The sequence below is a fragment of the Quercus suber genome, unplaced genomic scaffold, assembly GCF_002906115.3.
Source record: "Quercus suber isolate HL8 unplaced genomic scaffold, Cork oak 2.0 scaffold_131, whole genome shotgun sequence".
In the NCBI taxonomy this organism is placed as follows: domain Eukaryota; kingdom Viridiplantae; phylum Streptophyta; class Magnoliopsida; order Fagales; family Fagaceae; genus Quercus; species Quercus suber.
In genome coordinates, this window is record NW_027069594.1 from 102,757 (window position 1) to 111,521 (window position 8,765).

The window sequence follows — 8,765 nt, forward strand, 5'->3', positions numbered from 1 at the left end:
CCTTATTGCATATATTAATAACCTATTTTAAAAAATATTTTATAAAAAAATAAAAAAATTAATTTACTGTTTTGACCGTCTGTCAATTTTTGATAAACAGTTTTTTCAATTTTTGATAAAATTTTGAAGGGTTAAACTTATAAATGAAAAATAATCCGCTTAAATTACCATCAAAAGACTTACCTGCTGTGCGGAGAAGAGGAATGCTACGTCTACAACAATTTTACAATATTTTTACAACAAATCACAGGTGGTTAGTTATTATTGGTTCAAATTTGAAACTAATACTAAGATTACTTTTTTGTCCCAACAATAACAACCAGTAACAACCTGCCACTTAGGATTTGTTGTAAAAATGTTGTAGACATATCATTTCTCGTGTGGAGAAAGAGGAAGAGATAGAGATCGACGAAATTGTGTGAGTTTTCTGCCCCATCCCTTCTCTTCAACTGTGTATTCCGAAGGTACGCGCACTGATTTTCTTGGAACATCTCACCAGTGCTCTTTCGTATTCGAATTTGAATTAAAACCTGGCTGTTTATTCTCTTTCTTTGGATGCTTTGGTCTGTGATTATAATCTCTGTTTTACCTGTTTTAATAACATTAGGAAAGTTGCCCTTAATTAACGTTTTATGCTTTCAAATCTATAAGTTTAGTGTACAATTATTGAAAGTTTAGGTATTTGGGTTACGTTAGGTTTTGATTTGATTTTTTGGTTGCTCTCCAAATCTGTCTTTCTCGATTTAATTTACAATAAGCCTATTAAATCATATTTTCTTTTGTTATGTTTTATAGATTGCTACAATTAATTTTTAATTTTTTTTTTTTGGGTTTTCACTGTAAAGAAAGAGAATGCTTACTAGGTTTCAGGTTCATTAAAACATTGATTTTAAGTTTCTCAATATAAAAAAAACTAACCGGTTCAGAATTCTGATATGTGACTATTTTTATTTAGTATTTTCAGTAATGGGTTTGTTTTGAATTCGTCTCTTTTCGATTTAAATCATTTAATTTCTTTTTCTGCAGAGATGATGTGGAATCTTTCTACAATCTATAGCCTCTAATTTCATCACAGCAGAAGCAGAGTTAGAGGTATTAATTTTATTTCCTAATATTCTCTTCAATTATGGTTTGTTGTCAATTTAGGAATTTTGACTCAAACCTTTTCCTCCCTATCTGTTGAAATCAGTGGAAACACCCACCAAATGAAATCCTACATGAGTTTTAACGGTTAGTAATCCTTTAAACTTAATTATTTCACTTTAATTGTCGAGTTTTGTTTTCCCTCTTACCTGTTTTGTTATTTGTAAGGGGGATTGAAATTATTGGATTTTGAAATCTGAAAGTATAATGTTCTTTAAAAAAAAACGTTTTTGGATGAAGTACCATTTGTCTTCTTTTCTTGGTTTGGATGGAATTAGCTTTTGTAGTCCAAGTAGATAACCTAGATTTTTTTTTTTTTTGGATTTATTTATTTTTTATTTATTATTTTTTTTGTGGGTGTGGAATTACAGACTTTTTAAGGAAAAGATACATATATTTATGGAAGTTAGCACTGTCTCCAGTTACGGCTATAACTCCTACGTTGTTGGTAGTAAACTTTGGACTGTTTTCAATTGACAAGTAGAATATTAACAAATACGTTATTTGTGCTTGATGAGACGTATACGTATTGATTGTGATTTTCATGTTGCAGAATGATTAATAGATTTGAAAAAGACAAAAAAAAAAAAAAAAAGAAAGAAAAGAAAGAAAGAAAGAGGAGTGGGAGCCACTAAGAGGAGGCAAAAATCCTTAAAATTGCTTCAAATATTGCTGCATTTGGATGATTTAAAAGTTATATAGGCATGGATTTATGCATAAATTTGTGGTGTTTCTTTTGTTGCTTTTTAAGTGTTTGACATCTGAGTTTTTTTGAGTAAATGATCTATTGGTTTTTTCTCCTGTGTATATGTGTTTTTTAATGTGCTATGTGTGTGACAATCTTCGGTATTATTCAATTCTAAGATGCGGACGTTGCATTCCGTTAATCTTATAGAAGTCTAACACTAATCATCTTGAATGCCACTTGATTTTGTGGCACATGTTAGTCTTTTGGTTAAATATTTTCATATTTAATCTTCTATTGAGAGATGATGTATTTAGGAAATATCTTTGAAATTCCTAACCACAATCCATCTTTTCTGAGTGAGTTATTTTCTTAAAACAATGCTTACTAGTTACTCCTAAATCAGTTTTATATATGTTCATGATTATTGATATGCAGATTATTTACAACTTTAAGTAAAAAGACCTGCATGATACATCGTTTCAGTAATCTTAAAATTTTTACTTTTACGGCTACAACGTTTGAAAGCCTCTCACTATATTAAAAAAAAACCGCTTAAATTACAATCAAATGCTTGCTGAACATTGAATTTACATTTTAAACCAGTTTAGTCCTGGTCCTATGAGCACTCGACATTACAAGCTTTTTTTTTTTTTGCTTCTACCCAAATTCTGCACATGCATGTTTTTGCTGCATATTTCAAAATTTTAAAAAGTGAAAGATACAGAGATGTAGATATAAAGGAAAGGAACCAAATTATTTCAATAATGCCCCCCTGTTATAATACTAACAATTAAGTTGATGGTTTATTAAAATGTCTCATGTTATGCCATGAAGGATAAATACCCACTTAAACTTATACAATATGTACAGTTAAAAAATCGAAAAATTATACTGTAGATGAAAAAACACGTTATTTCACTTAATTTAACAGTAAGTTAGCAGGTATTTCCTATTAGCGTAGGGAGCAGAGAGTATTTTCGGGAATGGTTCTTTTGAATTCATGTCTTTTGAAAATCCAAATTCTGATCTGTGATTATTATTATTAAATCTTTTTTTCTGTTTTTTGTTTTGTCAATGGGTATCTTTGATCATTTTGTTTTTGTTAAATTTCTGATTCAAAATCTTGGTTTCATTGTTTATGCTTACCTTTTGGTAGGGCTTCCATATTTCCATAGACATTGATTTCACGTCTAACATTGAAAATTTCATTGCAATGTGGCAACTGTGGAATGACAATGGTTAAACACAAATGCAAAGGTGGATTTAGACCTTTAGATTTTTTTATTTTTAAATGCTTGATGCAATTATTTCCCACCCCCTTATTTATGATGCTTTGATATTGAGTATTTTTTCCGTTATCTGTTATTAATTTTTCAATATGCCTAGATAGCAAAGAGTAGATGAGAGAATCAAAAGCGTGTCCAACAAAGGTTACTAGAAGATCTAGGAAGCAAAATACTCATTCCAAGTTCGCTGTTTTGGACAATAGAACTAAAATTTGTTCTAATTTGAAAGAGATCGGTGACTCAAATATGTTGGCGCCACACTAGATCCGAGATAACATTCTAAAGGATGGCTAGAAGAAGAACGAGAAGACTATATCTAGGTAATACTAACTGTTATGCTCGCATCTGAATTGGTTATGAATAAATAGTTTAGAAGCTATAATTTTTGTATTTATTAATAATTTTTTTTTTTATAAACCTGAGTGGTTCCATCATCTGTTTCTTTGATTTGGAAACTTGACCCTATTGATATAGTTTACTGAATAAATTTGACTACATTTGCTTCTCCTAAGTGGTTCTGTTTGAAAAAATCTGAAGGATTTGTCACTTTGTTAAAACTGTGAAATTTGAAAGTATAATGTTATTTACTTTTAGGTTTTGATAGAGATTTATTTCTTAAGATATTTTTAACTGTTGATTTGATTGTTTACAATGCTTGGTTTTATAGTTTTTTAAAATTGTATTCCATTCTTAAAATTAGATTGGCAATTTGTTTCGTGCTAAGAATTAAAAAGTGAAACAAAGGTAACTTGTTCTCAATTTCGTTTTATTGTACCCTTTTGTTACTTACTTTATTTTTTGTTTTCTTTTAGATTATGAGAGATTTAATATTCTATATTTAGGTTATGGTTTTATAATTGTCGGAGGATTTTTGTTTTAGTTTATTTATACCATATTTTTCATTAAATATTCGGTTTTGTCAGAGGATATTCCAAGTATCCTAAGATTTATATCAACATGAAATTCAAGTGATGTAATATTTGTGATTCTATTTTTGAACTCAGTTGTAATTTTAACCTAATTTTTTTTGCTTAATTGTAGTTATTGTTAGGGGTTTTTTAGGTAGATCTTGCATACATCTCAATGTGTTAATGTCATTCTTTCCATCTTATCATTTTCTTTGTGTCTTTGTTCAATCGAAGAAAATTGGAGTGCAAATGGTATTAGAAAAATAACAACTGACTGCCATGAACAAGGAAAACATTTGGAGTTGAGAAATTCAAAATGAAAACATTTGTAGGAGATGACCAACTTTTCAAAAACTAAGGAAAGCTGTTAATCTGTTGTGGTTGGTCTACACTTTTTTCTTTTTAAAAGTCTAAGTTGTTCAAGTATTATGAAAGCTGTTAATCTGTGAAATAAAAAAAAAAAAAATAGCATAATCTCAACATATATTCTTCATTATAATTTTATCACAGACAAATCAGATCAGTTGGTGTTTGCTTGAATTGCATCTATTATTTTGTAAATTTTACAGACTCAAAGGAGGAGGCGACCAGACCTGCAATTAGAATTTGTCTCCATCCAAACTGAGCAAATATGATTACCACACAAACATTCATTTTAAACTCTCTTTTTCCCTTCTTTTCTTTTCTTTTTTCTCTTTTGGTGTTTGTGTAGGTGATTTTGCAGATTTGCCTGCATCTAAGTATATCTTACATGCCCACATTACCTATCACAAACCAAGAACCCGTGCTACAAATAAATAAATGCTATGAACAAAATAAATATTTTAAAAAACCCCAACAGACCCCACTAGCCATCACCTTGTGGGTACCATGGCTGAATTCATCTTCAAAATCGATTGCAACGGTGCAGCATTGATGGATTCATGAAACCACAAAGTGTATTTCCTTTTTTTTTTTTTTTTTTTATATTCTATATTTAGGTTATGGTTTTATAATTGTCGGAGGATTTTTGTTTTAGTTTATTTATACCATATTTTTCATTAAATATTCGGTTTTGTCAGAGGATATTCCAAGTATCCTAAGATTTATATCAACATGAAATTCAAGTGATGTAATATTTGTGATTCTATTTTTGAACTCAGTTGTAATTTTAACCTAATTTTTTTTGCTTAATTGTAGTTATTGTTAGGGGTTTTTTAGGTAGATCTTGCATACATCTCAATGTGTTAATGTCATTCTTTCCATCTTATCATTTTCTTCGTGTCTTTGTTCAATCGAAGAAAATTGGAGTGCAAATGGTATTAGAAAAATAACAACTGACTGCCATGAACAAGGAAAACATTTGGAGTTGAGAAATTCAAAATGAAAACATTTGTAGGAGGTGACCAACTTTTCAAAAACTAAGGAAAGCTGTTAATCTGTTGTGGTTGGTCTATACTTTTTTCTTTTTAAAAGTCTAAGTTGTTCAAGTATTATGAAAGCTGTTAATCTGTGAAATAAAAAAAAAAAAATAGCATAATCTCAACATATATTCTTCATTCTAATTTTATCACAGACAAATCAGATCAGTTGGTGTTTGCTTGAATTGCATCTATTATTTTGTAAATTTTACAGACTCAAAGGAGGAGGCGACCAGACCTGCAATTAGAATTTGTCTCCATGCAAATATGATTACCACACAAACATTCATTTTAAACTCTCTTTTTCCCTTCTTTTCTTTTCTTTTTTCTCTTTTGGTGTTTGTGTAGGTGATTTTGCAGATTTGCCTGCATCTAAGTATATCTTACATGCCCACATTACCTATCATAAACCAAGAACCTGTGCTACAAATAAATAAATGCTATGAACAAAATAAATATTTTAAAAAACCCCAACAGACCCCACTAGCCATCACCTTGTGGGTACCATGGCTGAATTCATCTTCAAAATCGATTGCAACGGTGCGGCATTGATGGATTCATGAAACCACAAAGTGTATTTCCTTTTTTTTTTTTTTTCCCTTTGATGCTGTGGTTTCTGTATATTTGTTATCAGATTTGTTTTTGGACTTTATATGCCTTTATATTCTGTTTGGTCACTGAGAAAATGTGGAAAAGAAAGAAAATTTAGTTTTATTGATGGTAAAATTTTCGTCTTTTTTGGGTGGTTGGGGGTGGGGGATATTGTTTAACTTAGTCAAGGAAACTAGAATACAATAGAATATGATAGAGGAAACCAGAATACAATAGAATATGATATTAAAAGAATTTAAAATATCAATTTTTGTCTGGTTTTCTTGGCATCCAAACTGAGCCTAATTAATTTCAAGTGGGTTCTGTTTGTTCTGGTTCCAGATTATGTTTGTTTGTTGTATCAGTTATTTGTCTTTTCTATTTATATTTATATCTACTGCTGGATTGGATTTTTGTACTCAGAGCTATGTTTGGCTAAGAAGACAACTAGGTGTCCTCTTTAAGGCACTGTCTCAGTTTCCATTAACGGGCAACTCATGAATTGTACGGTTGACTTTGCGTTAAATTCTTGCAGAAAGGACCCAATATTGCTTTGAAATAGTCTCCATCTTTGTTTTGTTTGAAGCATACTCAACAAAATGTCTTTTTTTTGTTTCAATTTTTAGCTGTCATGAATTATTTTATTGTGGGAAGGTGCTGTTCTAATATGATGTAGATCTTGCTTTTGTTTGCAACTCATTGCTTGGTTGTCCTTATATGGGATCTCCATGGAAATGGCTATGTTTTTGGTTTCAGAAAGCATTTTAAGCTTAATAGTTTTTATGATTGGAGAGAAGGCTTCAATCCCTTTGCAGACTTAAAACTCATTATATATTTATTTTGATCTTCTCTCTGTTATTTTTTCTTGAACTCAGGGGGAGAACATAGAAGATCAAATTTTACTTGGGCTTTGTCTCTTTAAAGAATGGTTAGTGATATTTTTACACTAATTTTAGGATCTTTCCTTACCAATATAGAATTTTCTAATGTTCTTTCACTATCAGATTTTTATTACTGCAAGGACCAGTTTTGAGTGTATGATTTTTTTGAAATTGTGTTCTAGCCCATGCATGACAGGAAATTTGATGGGTTTATAAATCTTTGATCTCAAAATATGAATAAGAAACATTTTTTTTTGATAGGTAATAACAGACTTTATTGATAATAAAAGTACAATGAATTTACGATAGTAAACTCATTGCACTAAAAAGAATACAAATCAATCAAAAAGAGAGACTAACAGAATTAAGAAATTCAAACAAAGAATGGCAATGCGTAAACCCCCAAATCAAGACCATTCAAACAAAGTCCTAAATAGCAAAGACTTCACACAGTCTACAAGTCTCTCAATTCCTCAAAAGTTCGGGCATTGCGCTCCTTCCAAATTAACCACATAAGACACGTTGGAACCATATTCCACACATTTGAAGTGTGACTCCCCAACCAATTCCACCATGCAGAGAGAAGAGAAACAACACTCTTTGGCATCACCCACTGAACCCCAAACAAACGAAGGACTTCACTCCACAAGGTATGAGCATACTTACAATGGATCAATAAGTGATCCACAGTTTCCTCTTCACATCGACAAAGGCAGCACCAATTAACAAGAGGTAACTGCTTCTTAACAAGGTTGTCTATCGTAAGAATCCCACCCCTAGCAGCTGTCCATAAGAAGAAAGCCTCCTTTTAAGGTACCTTAACACACCAAATACTCTTCCTAAAACAAAGACACCATCGGGGCTGCTAGCAATGAAAAATAGAAAGAGCGCACATCAAAAACACCACTACGATTCAATTGCATATCATGGTATCATCACCCCCTCTAGGTAGCTTGGATGAAATATGCTCAAAAAAATCATAAAAGACCCCTGTCTCCCAATCTTGAAAAGCACGACGGAAACGTAAGTTCCAACTTCTACCACCCCCATCCGGTGCACAGTCAACCATATCAGAAATCATAGCTGCCTTGTCCACAGCAATAGCAACATAGCCGGATATAAATCCTTCAAGGCAGTAGGGCTACTCAAGGGTCATACCAGAATCTAATACGAAAACCCTCACCATTTGCATACAACACATGCCCAAAAAAGCTCTCAGCCCCTTCCTAATGTTCTTCACATGCCACATCCATGTGTCCCTCTAACAACTCTAGTACACCACCCCACTGGCTTCCCATATTTGGAAGCTATAACTTGCCTCCATAAATGTGTGACCTCATTCCCAAATCTCCATAAGCCACTTTCCAAGCAAAGCTTGGTTAAACAGCCCAATCTTCCGGATCCCCAAGCCACCTACCTCCATGCCACACAACTTTCTCCCAAGCAACAAGTGAAAATTTAAAACATCATTAGATCTCCCCCAAAGGAAATTCCTCTGAATCCTCTCTAATCTGTCCGCCACTGTTGTGGAATAGTGAACAAAGATAAATAATTTGTAGGGAGACTTGATAAGGTACTCTTCAATAAAGTAAGTCTACCCCTTTTGATAAATATATTGCTTCCAACCTGCAAGCCTTTTTTCCATCCGTTCAACGATAGGGTTCCATATGGAGGAATCCTTATAATGTGCCCCCAAAGGCATACCCAAATAAGACATGGGTAAACAGCCTACCTTACAACATAAAATACAGCTAAGGCATCCATATTCCCAACCTCACCAACCGGCACAATCTCACCTTACCAACATTACTTTCAATCCTGTGTAGCTTCAAAGAAAATTGCTACGATAATATTTGTTCTCGAGCATC

At 32.2% G+C, this 8,765-nt stretch overlaps 1 long non-coding RNA gene across 6 annotated transcripts in view; it reads left to right on the top strand.

Moving 5' to 3' along the window:
• The first annotated feature begins 380 nt into the window (after nt 1–380).
• The window catches only part of LOC112025607 (uncharacterized), a 14,417-nt gene continuing 6,032 nt past the window's right edge, over nt 381–8,765 (top strand). For 5 of the 6 annotated variants that reach the window (XR_010630041.1, XR_010630042.1, XR_010630038.1 and 2 more), the window contains exons 1-4: nt 381–464; nt 1,027–1,092; nt 1,190–1,230; nt 3,218–3,437. This is a non-coding gene — a long non-coding RNA (uncharacterized LOC112025607). The remainder of the gene's footprint in view (nt 465–1,026; nt 1,093–1,189; nt 1,231–3,217; nt 3,438–8,765) is intronic. The other variant, XR_010630040.1, reaches the window with a different exon arrangement.